Source organism: Chelon labrosus, assembly GCF_963514085.1.
Source record: "Chelon labrosus genome assembly, chromosome: 2".
Taxonomy (NCBI): Eukaryota; Metazoa; Chordata; class Actinopteri; order Mugiliformes; family Mugilidae; genus Chelon; species Chelon labrosus.
Window position 1 is genome coordinate 32,280,262 of NC_140338.1, and position 15,748 is coordinate 32,296,009.

Here is a 15,748-nt window from a genome sequence, read left to right on the forward strand (position 1 = left end):
GTCAAAGCCACTTCCTCATTTCTGAATGCATCTTGTTGGAACAAAGCGTAAGGAGAGTCAGCTCAACAAAATGCGATTATGATCAAGTGATTTATGCAGGTCATTACAGAAATAAGTTGCAGTCACTAGAGCATTTAAGATGAGCGCATCAGACCTAGATCAAACTCTGATCACGTACAGAAATGGCATATCAGAGTCTTGCACCCTGCACCCTTGCACCCAGACAGTCTGATTTTCTATGGCAGTGAGGAGAATCCATGAAAACAAGGAAATTAATATTAATGCAGGTCTGAGATGTGGAATAAGAGTAAAGTGACATCCTTTCCTGACTGAAGTGATACTCAAATTTAAGTCCTTGTTCTATGCAAAAGTGATTATCTCTTCCAGTGTCTTCTTAGTGGGAAAATTTCTCCTTGTGTTTCCCTCAAGCAGCAACCTCTAAGTGCTGGAAAGTGCCAAAAACTGCACTTTTTATATTTTGTATATTTAAATTTAAAGTTCTGTTCAATTTAAATTACGATGGCAATGGCCAGAGCTACTACGCTGAGCTTCAAAATCAGTAATGGAGGGTGACATCATGGAAGGTTTGTTCATCTTTTATACATTTAATGGTTTCCCCATACCACATTTTCTTGCTGAGCTATGGTGGAGCGATATGTCCTGTTAGTCACATTTAGGCTTCTTGTCAGAACACAAGACCTGTTGTCAGGACACTAGCCAGAGGCAGAGCTTGTCAACAGGCAAGGCAGAAAACCTCTTGGAGCCCCAGGCCAGTGTGCCAAGTTTTCAATGACAGTGGGAGACCTCCCTAAGGAAGCCCCACCTGACACAACTCTGCTCACTCAATCCTGTTAAATGTCATGTGCATGATTCCTTACAGTAGTCAAGTTTGACAGTGGCAGCTATAGACTGTAGAAAAAAAAAAAAAAAAAAGACAAGTCTCCAATTCCTCTCAGTGGCCAAATTAACACTGGCATCCTGGGGATACTGGCGATGCCATCTTGAGAGTTTGGAGCCAGAGTCTGTGCAGTGCTGTCAGAGAGTGGAGCCACATTATCAATGACCCTCCTACATTTCCTCTATACTCGTGTTTGCATTTACTGTGCTCTGCTCTACCTCCACCAGTTACAAAGAAATGTTGGATTACATACTGTACAATTTTTAAGCATGTTCCTATGGGACCTCTTCGTCCGGTGGTTGTGATTGGCAGCTGTCAATCATCCTGTTTTTATAGCACCAAATAAGTGAATCAACACTTCTCAGAAAAATGTACACTGGAACATATAGGAGGGGGTGGGACTTATGATCTATACTGCAGCCACTAGGTGGTCCATCTGCTTTGGCTTCACTGTTGAGAAGCTGTCATGGCGTCCATTTTTTTTAACTTAGCTAGCTAGTTAATTGCTGCTAGCCTTAGTCTCTCTGCTAGTTCCAGTCACTTCCATGGCCACAGGTGTATGAAATCAAGCTCCTAAAATACTATTCCACAGTCAACAGTCAGTGGTATTATAACAAAGTAGAAGCGATTGGGAACGACAGCAACTCAGCCACGAAGTGGAAGGCCACGTAAAAGTCAGAGCGGGGTCAACGGATGCTGAGGCACATTGTGAGCAGAGGTCGCCAACTTTCTGCAGAGTCAATCGCTACAGACCAAAATATAGCCATATATATATTTGACTTAAAAACATAAACACAACTCCAAGCAAGTACTAATGTTGCTCCATAACTGCTGACCATAAGACTAAACAGCCAGCTGTTTAAGTCAAGAAGTGTTTGCTCTGATCCACAACACAAACCCTGCACATGTCAGAAAGGCAACACGCTGGAGCTACTTTTCACTCACATTTCAAAACTACTCTTGACTAACACAGATTACAGTTTGGCAGGAAGATTGATCTGTACTTGCCTCTATACATCTACTCCACAGGATCTGACAACAACGGGAGCAGAAGAGTGAAAATCAGACCAAGCTATGAAGCAGGTTGATTTAGACCTGTTCAAGCTCATTTCTTCCTTTTGTTTCAAACTCTCTCCTTCCATGGCTCCCTCACTCAGCCACCCAAAGAAAGCCTAATTGGAAGTCTGGACCTGGGCACAAAAAACAAACAAAAAACAATCATTACCTCTGAACTGTAATTGAAAACAGAGCCTGAAGTTAATTACGAGTCATTTATCATCCCATTCACCTCCAGGTTTATCAGAACTTTTGTTTAATCACAATTAAAAAGTCTCCCCATGGATGGGATGGAGGGAACCTGCTGAAAGGAGAGATAAAGACAAAACAGTTCAGACAAATGGAGGGATGGCGGAAATCGATGGAGGAATAGGGATTGGACACGAGGAGAGAACATAACAATAAGGGAGATTGATTTATCTGTAATGAATGATGGAAATGGCTTGGTGGAGTGATTTGTCCCAGTCACGTCTGGGCTGATAGTGGGCCGTTTTGTGAGGGGTTGAAAGGCGATGGAGAACTGTGATGCTGATTGACAGCGCAGGTCGACACGAGATAGACAATTTGCATTTTCATTACATTCAAGATTGACTTCTTTCTCCTGTGTGGTTTGGCACTCTCTCTCTCTCTCTCGCTCTCTCTCACACACACACACACACACACACACACACACACACACACACAGATCATAATGCTGTCTCAGTGCAGAGCCAGACCCTCGGCATGGCTGCTGTGTGAGTGCACAGTGGTCTTGTGTCAGTCTAGCAGCTACTTCTCACAAAACAGACATGATGGATCCAAATTCTTTTCTGCAAACAAACCATAATACTGAAAACAAGATACTAGTTCTAATCATAATCAGCAAGACGTGACACTGACGCATTTTGTCTTGATTTTAATCAAACCACAATGTACTGTATGCTTATTTCTGATATGACATTAAGCAGAAGTTTTGAGAAATATTTGATTTAATTTCCTTCACAAAGTTTAATGCCAAGCGAACAACTTAATGTGTTCAGTAAGTTGGTGTAAGCGGTTTGGAGCTGTACTTTCAGCTATCATTACCACAGTACCACACATGTGGTTTCAGGAAGATCATTCCTGAAATATTTACTATAAAAAGTTTTAGAAGAAGAGGTAATACACAATTAATAAGACAAACTAATGCCCCACCACCACCTACCTAATGTACACTTTCTATGAGTCAACTACAATGTTCGTTCAAGGTGGAATATACATTAGTGTCCAGTGTAATTAATCATCATTCATCTGGTTTAGGGTAAATCTTATACAATTTGATGAGCAAAAGTCTATTGCAATAGATACAAAAAACTTTAAAACCTATTCATACACATTTCATTTAATCTAGTGGAACGTGATGGTGTAGCTATGCAGTCTTTGCACAGAGACACTTTTCTTCACACGATCACTTTAGTCAAGCACGCTGTTTTGACAGCCCAGCAGCACTCATACCGAACAGAGCAGTCATCTGAGTGTAGCATCACTCAGAAACGCCAAAGGGGAAAAGGCTGAAGGGGCCACTGAGGGCCCCAATACGACACTGTGAGTGACAGACCTGCAGTCCCATTCCGTGACAACGGGGCAAAAAACAATTTAATATACACAGATGACGATAAGCTCCCGAAAGCATCTTCCTAGAGACAGAAAAAAGCTGATCCCTGCATCGTGATCCCAAAAAGAAACTCTCTCTCTGGCTTTATGACTGTCTCACACAAACCCCAGCCAGAGCACACACACATTCTGTCCTGGCAAAATGATGTGCTGGTGGTACATAAGTTAAAATTAGATTCTAAAATTATACATGTGCACGCACACTCGCGTCTCTGCTTTCTCCCACTGTCTCTCTAATTCCTTCTGTCAGTTGTTAGTAGTCGTAATTATACTTTTAAATGAGGTAATCATGCACAAACTGCCACTATATAGTAATTCTTTGTTTAACTTTGGTCTGGAATAGTTTTTGTGGCTTGATTTAGGGGTCTTTATTCATGTAAGAGAAATATTTATTTTGATGCTTCCAGTATTATTCTCCTTTAGCATGACAAACCTCCCACCCCACCCCTCTGCACAGATCCTTGTCCTGAACCCCATCCAACACTTCTGGGATGAGTTGTAATATTGACTGTGATGCGTGATGATGTCTAGCCCACAGTCAGTGCTGAACTCACTAATGCTCTTATAGCTGAAGTTGAGGAAATTCCTGCAAACAGGTTCAGAAGTCCAAAGAAAGGCAGCTTTTAAGTGGGGAAATGTGCAGTGTTGCAGCAGCGATGGAGGAATAGGGAATGGATAGCCTCACAACAACAGGAAAGAAAGACCTGTGGTAACGCTCCTTCACACAGTGGGTTGCTGGAGGTGTTGCCCAGTGCTGTTATAGCACCATGGACAGGGTGGGACTGGTTTTCCATCAGGGAGGACAGCTTTGCATCCTTCACCCACCACCTCCACATGCTGGGGAGAGCATCCCAGAACAGAGCCAGCCTTCTTCACCCGTCTGTTCAGTCTCTTTTTAACTGCTGCTGAGATGCTGTTGCTGGAGCAGACCACTCCATAGAACGTGGCTGATGCGACCACAGAGTCATAAAATGACCTCAGGAGTGAGCCCTTCACTCCTAAGGGCCTAAGTGTTCTTAGCAGGTAGAGTCTGCTCTGGCCGTTCTTATAAAGTGCACTAGCATGGCCAGTCTAAGATAAACACACATTTTTCAGTATGAGAAGCTAAAAGAGGAAAAATATATCTAAAATACTGGTATGGGCTGCATATTCTTTGGATTTCAATTTGCAACACATTTTACAACTTTTGTTTGTTTAGGCTGGCAAAACCACAAGGGAGGTTGACTCTCACACAGAGAGCACAACATAAACTACGCTGAATGCCCTACTTGCAGCGGTTCTCTCCTCCTCTGGGGTGACATCTCAGCAGTATCACACAGTTTCGCTTCAGCGTCACATCTGTGTAATTTGCTGGCCTGCTTTTGTTGGGGGGAAACAGGAGAGAGAGAAACTCAGGAAATAACTAGAGTGAATCTAGAAAGCATACTAGAAACCTCGGGACAGGGCTGGAACAAGTGCATTTTTTTGGAGCTGAGTTCAGATGAACCTCTTTTCTCAGTGTGAGTTGAGTTCCAGGATGACTTTCTCAAGCCAACAACCATCCTACTTGCCACAAGTACAAGTGAGTGTCCCCATGTACTCTGACAGTGACTCATCGCCATCTGTAAGGCTTCTTTCCCTTAACCAACCTTACTGCCTTGAGTTTCCTCATGCAATTCACAATCTTGACAGAAATTAGAAGAAAATAAGGTTCTGCTACCCAACTCCAATCTCCTTAGTGGCCTTACAGTAAAGCAGAACTTTTTTCATCCACCAGCGTGTCTAAAACTACCAAGGTCTCGTACCTTGAGGTGGCAACTAGGGAAAGGAGGAGTGATTGATCCTATCCACTTTCCGCGTTATATAGCAATAAAAAGAGACCAGGGAAAAATCAATAAAGGCTCACAAGACTGCTCCTGTGCAGTGGATATAATGTTATAACCACTCTTAGGTTAACAACGTGAGGTGAAGGCAAAGCAAGAGTGGAGGAACCTAAAGCTAAGGGAAACTATCCTGCGTTTAAATGTGTTCAAATTGTTTCCAGTGTCTGCGATGTTCCACTTATGGGGTCAGATGGGATCCATGACTTAGAAGGTGTGTAAGGAGCCCACCATCATCTCAGGTGTAAGTAAAAACTTAATACCAATTTTCACAGGTATTCAGCCTCCGACAGCCGTGCTGTATTTTACCAGCTCTACACAACGCTGTTCCTCCTTTATCTAATTGTCTACACGAGTAAAGACAGAGTTCTAAATAGGACAAATGGTGTGAGGGCTAGGAGAAGGCAGTGATGTGTCAAACTCCGCCATGCTTGGTAAGAGGTTGGAGAACCAGAGTGATTAAAGCAATGAATCACTGGCGAGGAGGTCTCAGCTGTTGGCGTCATCTCACACGCAAGCTGCCGATTTGGCGCACCCTAAAGCAGGAACAGAGATTCTTCACTAAAGCTACAGGCCACACAGTACATTTCATGCCTCTGAGGGAGAGGCAGAGGGATGTTTCAATACGGAACCGTTGTCAGTGTTTCACTCTGTTGTTTATACAGCACTGTATAAATGTGTCCAATTTAATTCCCGTTCCTCGCCAGACGAAACGAGACCCATTAATCTTTATAGCAGATGTGCACTGAGATTCACAGTCACTTTGTAATGCTGTGAGCAAATGAGTTCAGGTGTTACTTGCACCTGTATTAGTGCGGAGAGAAGCCTTGCTGTGTTTTTGCTTAATGCAGCAAGGCAGAACTGGGATCATTTGATTAACTTAGGCTAAAAATAAAACAAACATTCCTGGAGACTGAAGCAAAACCAAAATTAGACTTGGTGGCATAACTATAAGTCAGCACAAATTCTTCTCTGCGTGCAATGTTAAGACAAAGTAGAAACATGTTTTTAGTTTGAATACAGCCTCTAAGGAAAAGGCACATGCATACATGAGTAAAAACACAAAGGGAAACGCCATTTCATCGTGATTCTGTCACTCTGCTCTTCAAACCGTCGATCATGCAGCCTTTCTCCTCATCATGATTGTGCAGGCTTGTCTCAGCATAAGTCTCCAACCACCTAATACCACTCCACTTCCAGTGTTTAGACTCTTAGCTTTCTGGGTGGCTTCCTTCACCTGGGACTCTACTCTGATATTTCGATACACTTTGCTCCTTCTATCGAAATATTCTCTCCAACTCATGGAATAGCAAAAAAAAAACAAAAAAAACCCCATCATGGTCATTTTGTGATTCAGATGGTTGCATCTGCAAAAGCTATTCTTTTGAAGAGGAACCTCACAATAACATATTAAAAAAACAAAACGACACGTATTTGCTGACTGTGGTCACCATTTACTGAAGTTCTTGCCTTGTTGTAATGTAGCTGCATACAACACATAGTTACAGGCATACATGGCTAACGACTTTGTAGTAGTTTGTATACAAGATATAATGTTGATAATGGTGCCTGAGGTTCATTCATTCATTAACTGTAACCTCTCATTCTCTAGAGTGTGGTTGGAGCCTATCCCAGCTGTCATTGGGCGAGAGGCAGGGTACACCCTGGACAGGCCACCAGTCTGTTAACACGGCTAACACAAAGAATAAAACAACCATTCCGACTCACATGCACACCTACAGCCAATTTGGAATCACTAAATAACCCAATGCACGTTTCTGGAATGTGGGAGGCATCAGTGCTTACCACTACACCACCTGAAGTTGACTTCCTGAAAAAATAGACATTAGTAATTAATTGGTGAACACATATTGCAATGCATGCAGTACTAATACAGAGACTAGTTCCATGTCCACACAGAGCTATTGGTTACCCATGTTTTGGATGTACTGAAACCATTTTCCAACAACTGTCGTTATGTGCACAGAAATACACCTCAGACCGTGTTTTGTAATGGAGACTTACTAATAACCTATATAATCTCACATGTCCTTTGTATTCTCTTTTAGATTGGTATAGTTCTGTGGGAACCTACAGAGAAGGACATGCTTGGACTGTGTGATGGTTTCCATACATGTGCCATAACTGTCAGGATAGACAAGATAAGAGGACTTGATTAACACCTAGTAACTATCTCTAGTGAAAAACAACTCCATATATAGCACTAGCACTATAGAACCTTGCACTTCCTTTAGATGAACAAATATTGACACAGCAGGCTCTGAGTCTCTCACCAGCTCTCTGAATGCATCCAGGCTCTGTACATGTTTACAGCCTGGTCCAAAACGTTTTCGTCTCTGTACTTAATTTCCCAGTTCATGAGAACTGTATGGGGGTGAAATTATATATTGGAAAAAAACCTGTTTACGTTTTATAAAGACTTTAAGTTATGCGTGAGGCTGCTCTGAGTTACTGGTAGGGGCCTTTACATATTGCTAGCTGTCTCTCTTGACATTATCCACCCACCCCAGCTCCATCGCTGGTCCATTTATCCTTTAGCCAGGAGTTAGGTAGAGTCAGGCTCTCCCAAGATGGGGATTTAATTTACTTCATTTACTGTTCTTCTGTAATACTATGGGTGACATCAGAAGGTTTGTCCATAGACTTGCAGACTATGGTTTACTGATGTGTAACACAAAAAAGAGCAACGATGAAGCCAGTTATTTTTATTTTTGCCAGACAGCTAATACAGATGTTTTATGTAGACAGAGCCTAGAAGTCCAAGGCATGATAGCACACATTTTACACTGGCATAATAATAAAATGACTGCCACTGGTTACATTCTGAACGACATTGCAAGCCCTGGAAATGGCAGAAAACTATGTGACTAATACAAAAACACAGCAATTCAAAATTAAACATGCGTCTGAGACCTAGCTAGGAATATCCCACACCAAAACTCTGGACAGAGGTCGATAAAAAAAAAAATCTAAGATAGAAGCAAAGGCAGAGCAACTGTATTGTATGTGGCCTTGTTGGCCGAGACTCAGACAATTCATCCTTGCCTTCAATTTCACGGCTCTGTTTGCATCATTTATCCTGTTCGAGTGAGGCGTCCACGGCAGTTTTAGCAATATAAAATGTGATTGGCGATGACACCCACGGTCTGCCACAGTAGCTTTCCTCTCCCCAACAAGAGTATACTTATGTCTGCTTTCATTGACAGTACAGTTAACAACATCCAGCAGCTGTTCTCTGACAAAGGAAAAGTGACAGGAACTCAACAGTACCAAAATTCAGTGTCCTCATCGGATACCTGTATAATGAAAAGTCATTTGTATTGCTCCCAAAATTTAGGACATTTTGCCATGTGCATTCCACTTTAAAGTTTTTCAGTTTGTCAAGACTTCTAATTGCTTACTTTTCAAATTACTTTAAGCCAAAGCCATTAGAACAAATTGGTAAGGTGCCTTGCAGAAATAAACTGGCGGGGCTATAGCAGCTTTAAGTTTATGCCTTGCTGTACATAAATGATGAGACTGAACAAAATGGAAAAATTCAATTCTTTACCTGGGCACATGCTGATCATTAATTCAAAGCCAAGCGGACCCAGTGAACTGATCTTGAAGATGGACAAAGACTTCTTGATTACAGCAGGTGATTTCGGACTCAAACGTTATCATTATTAACCTTAATAACAAAACCTTAATTAACCTTATTCATCTTTTGATATAGCGTTCAATCAATGTTATTAAAACGAAGCCAATACGGTAATTAAAACCTTTGTGTTTCATGGCATTTCACCATTTGCCTTTAAACTGACTCATGCAGAGGGGGATTAAATCAAATAAACTTTATTTGACATGCATATATGTACACATACAAGGAATGTGTTCTCTGCATTTAACCCATGCATGCAATCACACCTTGAGTGGGGTGCAGCCATGCAAGGCCCCCCAAGGAGCAATTTTGGGGGTTTAGGTGCTTACTGAAGGCACCCAAGACATAATAATCAAATATCATGTTCTGACTTCAAAGGGTAGTTGCGGGCATCAGTCACTTGGCAGGACTTAGGTTGATTCTGATAATGAGTCCAGAAAGAAAAAGGATCAGAGAGTAGAGAAACAGTGAGCTGAAGCCAAGTCCATTTTGTTTTAGCAGCACATCTTAGTATTTATGGTGTTCAAAGTCAGAGACCAACATCTCTGTGAAGGAGCTTAATAATATACAGTTGACAGTAAAATAGAAGCGTTCAATGTAATAATGAATCTTAAGAAGCTATTTGCCAAGTTAAAACTTTTTCATAATCAAATGCAGCAGCCTTCCCTTTGTCATGGCCTGTCTCGTATTTGCACTGGACAAAGAGAAGGTCTGTTCAAAAAGGTTAATTTAAAGCAAACAAAACATATGTTGCTGTTCATATGGCAACCTGACTGGGAAAATTAATAAAATCTGAATAAAACATTTTACATATATGTACTGCTACCCAATTTTACCTAAAACTACCTCATCATCTAGCAGTACGAGTTCCTTTGTAATATTCATTCCTTGTATAGTATACTTGCAGGTTAACGTTATCACAACGTTGCCACTTGAAATCTGGAGTCATTAGTGAAGTAACTGGTTGTTTGACAAAATCAGTTTCTTAACCCATTATAGGGCAGTCATTGAAATACTTAGAAATTCTAAATGTCAACCCTAGAGTATTATTGTGGGGCATAAGAAGACATGTTTTTCATTTTCATGTAGAAAATGAAAAACGAGGTCAATGAAGTTCCCATATATGGGTCCTTGCCCTTAAGTGGTAAACAAATATAAAGACCATTTATTTATTTATTTAGACTATTAAAACATAAGTGCTGATTCAGGCACTTGTCAACATACACACTATCACATTAAACAACATTAGGTCACTTCTTCATGGTACCTAATAAAGCAGTTATTCTCAGTGTTCATGCAGAGGTGGACCTTGCACACCACATTTGACCCTGATTTGACCTGAGAATGTTGCCTTGATCTTCACTGATTGGCTGGCTGAAAACCACATGCTTCTAAACCTCACTGAGAGGCACGGGACACAATTTAAAATGTGTGTGGAAGTTACCAAATTCCTTGCCTAATAAAGGGTTCAACAAGGCAGTTCCTGGCAAACTGTATTGGTTTCAGCTAGCTTGTTATGTCACATACACTTCTAGAATTGATTAAAGAACTGCATCCCAGGCTGCTTCATACGTGAGCACTGACCTTTACCTATAAGGCAGGATTCATTTTGAGACTTTCTGCTAATTGTTCATTCGCTGATAATGTTTCTCATTGTGGATCTGAGACCAGCAGGCTTAGAAATCGCTTTGTAATCCTTCCTCATGTCTTTGGCCATAGTGCTCTACAATGCAACCTTTCAGTCAACTTGCCATACATACAGTTAAAATTTGTATCTTGTGTTAAATCATGTGAATTTACACAAAGAGAAGAAACCAGGAGGGGGCTGAATACATTCCCCAGGCTTGTGCCTACCTATGCTATATCTAATTGATTTGATTTGCCACAAACAGACTCAGGTAAATCAATGAGTCAATAAAACAAAAATGTCTAGGTTTATTATTCAGGAATATAATTGTTCAGTGTGTATAATAATAATTATAACAAAAGTCACAATGATACTGAGGAAAGAAACACCCCCCAAGATAAATTGCACATAATACTATATTTTAGGCTTTTTCAATGGATGAATTGTTCAGGGAATAAACAAACACGCAGGTGGCCGCATCAAGGTTTAGCAGCAATGATGATAATTGTATAAACACTTTTTATTTCCTTCAGGACACTGAATAACAATATAATAAAATCGCTTCAATCACTGAGCAGTGAGTTTATCTCTAGTATGACCTTTATATGAAAATTCCTCATTTGTTTCCTGTTTCGTTTGAATTTGAAGTCATTCACTCATCTCTTGCCTTGACTGTCATGCCTCTTTAGTTTGTTATTTTACAGACACTAAAAGCCAACAACACTTTTTATGTATCTTTCAAGAAATGTAAATATGCAACAAAAACATACACCTATCAGTCATAACATTATGACCACCTTCCTAATATTGTGTAGGTCTCCCTTATGCCTCCAAAACAGTTGTGACTCATCAGAGAATGGACATGGGCCTTCTGAGGGTGTCCTGTGGTGTCTGGCAACACAATGTTGTTAGTGGGGTCCTTTGGGTCCTATGGGTTGAGGGGAGGGTCCTCTGTGGATCATCCTACAGATACTTGATCAGTTTGGGATCTAGTGAATTTGGAGGCCAGGTCAACACCTTGTGCTGTTCTTCATGTTTTTTGAGTTGTTCCTAAACTGTTTTTGTGTGTGTGTCTGTGTCAGGCTGCATCCTGCTGGCGATGGCTGCTGCCATCAAGGAGTGTCATTGCTATGGGGTGGGGGTGCCTGGTCTGGTCTAGGTGGGTGGTACATGTCTAAGTAACATCCACATGAATGACAGGTCCAAACGTTTCCCAGCATTGTATTGTTACAAGATGTTATTCACTTTTGCTGTCAATGGTTTTAATGTTGTGGCTGATCAGTGCAGTGTAATGTATTCAGTCACTACTTTACAGTTGAGTCACCAGCTCTATAGCTCACCTCAGAGGGAGGACCCCTGTCAAGAGTGATCGATCACTGGGGGCCACCCATCAAAAGGTGACATTGACAAGTTGAGACAGCGTTTTGTGTTTTCTCTGAGATTTATTGGTTTACTGACAATCAGCTGTAACCTCCACAGACAGTCACAAGCTATTCTGAATTCTACATTTTAGTAGTAAAAGCTGTTTGTTTTGTTCACATTTTAATTAGATTGCTCACCAGCATCAAATATATAATTGTTATGGCTGACAGACTGTAAATATAACTATACGATCTACACGTCTATTTTTAAAAGGCAGACTTCGTTGCAGGAGACTGCTCTCAGTATTGTTTGGCAGTCAGAGTTGGGTGGCTGTGGAGCTGTAACATATGAGGGGCTGCGAGACAGAAATAAATTGATTCTATTTTGAGACACCTGCTGTGTCTAGACAACCTAGATATGCCAATACTTGATCTGGAACACTGTCACTGGCGGCCTTTAAGGCTAAAGATCTCCAGTGGCAAAGAAAGATTGTACTTGAGAACATGAGTGGTTGTTTAGTCCAGCTGAAATTGTTTGAGGAGATGAAAAGTAATTCTCTTATCTGCTCTTATACGCTTTACATCTGTCCACTCTGTCTGGGGTGTCGTCATGCAACGTTATTTCTTCTGCTTCTAGTTCCCATCTAGAAACACTCACACATACATTTATGAATTGTGGAAAATACCACCTATAAAGTTTCTGCATATCTCTGCATGACCCACAGTTTCCTATTTCCTTTAACTGGTAGACGTTTTTCTATTCTTGTGTCTGAATAGTCCTTGTTATATATATATATTTATATAATAAACATCTACTCTCATACTGACACATTAATCTGTCCAAAACACTCCCAGAGGCAATGTCTGCGCATAACAGTTGCAGACACACTGATCAATATTGAGCTGTCATCATGAAGATAATTGAGAATATATCAATACTGTCTCATTCTAAACACATCTCCAGAGGTAGACATGCCTGCAATTACAGACTCCACAAAATAGCAAGTATGAAGAACAGTTTAGTCATTTGAATGTGTTGTGTTAATGGTGTGTTATGTTAACTTGTGGCAGGACTGACTTTGGAAACACGATCTTAAATGCATGGAAGCAATGAAATAAAACACCTTATCTGTAAACTGTCTGCAGGAGTTCAATATAGCCATTAGAATTTCTTTTGCAGTGACTGATGTTCAGTGTGTACAGTTAACATCTCATATATTGACACAGACTGGTGTGAAATAAAGTGAAGTGCACTGAATTAGCTTGCACCTCCGTTTCATGTGACTGACAAGAGTTTTGAAAGTGCCAGAAGAAGTTGTGTTCCATCTCTGATAGCGGAGGACAGAGTGGAAAACAAGGACTGTAAATGCTCATTGGCATGATGTTTCTTCGCCCCTGCCCACCTGTTCTTCTCTCCTTCTCTGCTTAAACTCCTATTAACCATTCACACTTAATGGCCCTGGTATTTCAGACAATTTAAAGTCCCTCTCCAGCAGCAGAACGGTAGGAGCGATCGAGCGTGGCATAGAGCTAATTGAAGTCCGCTGACACCATTAGCAAACTGCCATCAGGCTGATAAACAGTTGTATAACAAGAGGCTGATGGCTAAGCAAGAGGGACAGAGAGACAGCTGATGATGAACAACGCAACACAGATTTCTCTCTCACAGGTCAGACCTTGTCTCTCTGAACAACCTAGAAGAGAAAGGGCTGTACAGTGTATTTTCACAGGCTCATACACCGGTGTGTTTCTCATGTAAACTCACAGAGATATTCAAAATCGCTTAACTAATCTTACAGCTAATTCACCTCTCAGTTATTGTGAAGCAGCTCTTACACTCGTCCAGCACCCTGCTTCAAACAAAGCTCTATCAGTTTTATTTAGAAAGGTCATTGTTTTCAGTTCCTGTGATGCACTGGCCTTTATCTCAGCGGCCCATGCTAATGCACCATGACTGTTCCCGTAGCTGAAAGGCCTAACAAGCATACAATTGCTGAAAATGTACTTTGCAGTAGTCTTACGTGCAAGCTATTGTTTGTTTGTGTTTGTGTTTTTCAGCCATCTGAGCACTCTGAAGCTGCAAATGCAAAGCATAAATATGCATTGTGATTGATGAATAGTTTTTTTTAAACTGTCCCTCTGCACCATCTCTGGAATTTACCCACAGTGGAAATCAACCCTGCAGGCCTGGCAGTGTTAGTAATATTAAACCATTTAACCGACTCTGGCTCCAGAAGCCCCACAAAAGGAGCCTAAGGAGGCCAGTAACATGCTGATCTGTGCCATCGTCTCCCCCACTGTGCTGCGAATTTGATTTGGCTGTGACTGTCTTTATTTCCCCTGGGCTACACTGCTATCACAGAGAGGCGAGGAGGTGAGCCATCTTGCTGAATGGAAATGCTCCCATAGATGTGCAGTATGTGAGCGACGAGCCCGTGGGACCAATACTGACTAATGGCTATCTGATTGACTGGGCAAAGAGAGGAAGGGAGATGACAAAGTGGAGATGAGGAGTGCAGAAAGGTGAGAAGACTGTCTGTTTGTCTTCCTGATTACTCAAGTATAATGCCACGTAAGGGATGTTTGTGCATGCTTATCTTTGGTATACACAGGTGTGTTTGTGTGTGTGCTCTGTGTCCCCTCTTTGCTTTCCTGCCTGTGGCCCTAATAAAGGCTGCTTACAGCGTAATGAGAGATGTGGTCAGATAATGGAGGAGGTAATTACTCCAGCGCACAGCAGCGTCTGGTTAAGAATTACATTATCGATCGGCCGGATGAAGCAGCATGACAGGTCAGGCAGGGACGCAAAAATGGAGAAGAAAGAAAAATCAACTGCTAAAATAAACAGCTTGTCTGTCTGGCTTCCAGTTGGGGCTGAGGCATGGGGCCCACGGGTAAGTGGAGTCTATGTGGGTGCGTGCACACACAAACAAGCGAACTAGCGCAGAGCAACTTCCCTCGGCAGGGATCATCTGTAGTCATGTGAGTGTGTAGTGATCCAAACAGCTCACTAAGGGGGTAAATTTCTAGACTGCCGCTAAGTCAAATGTTGCTTGATGCACGTGCAGTTCTATCAGCTTGACTAAAAAGAGAAATCAATTCAGAAAGCAGTTCACTCACATCAGATACACCTGAATTCATTGGTTCTGTCTGACATTTGAATAACTGTGCTACTGCTCTGCCCTGAGCAGCATGTTGCACTGAGCGCATAATTAAGCGCTGACTCATAGTACAAAGTCAAACTGCAGTTGTTATTGGCAAAAACTGGAAGCATTCCCTCTAGAAACATTTTATTGTTAGAGAGCCTAACAGTGATAAAAGATAGAAGAGCTGTCTGAGAGAACAGTGACACTTAAACATGACATGAATTTAGTCTATATTTATCTCATACTGAAGAACAGTTAAAGGGATAGTTACATAGTGTCAATAACAATACAAATTGTCTCAAGACGCTTTACAACATCCAGTCTGAAACCGAGCCTGAAACCCCCAGAGCAAGCCTGAAGGCAACAGTGGCTAGGAAAAAGTCCCTTTTAACAGGAAGAAACCTTGGGCAGAACCCAGCTCATATGGAGGGACCCATCTGCCTAAGGCCAGCCTAAGTTTGGATGTTGAAGTGGGGTTGTATGAGGCACTTGCCCATGGTCAGTTTAT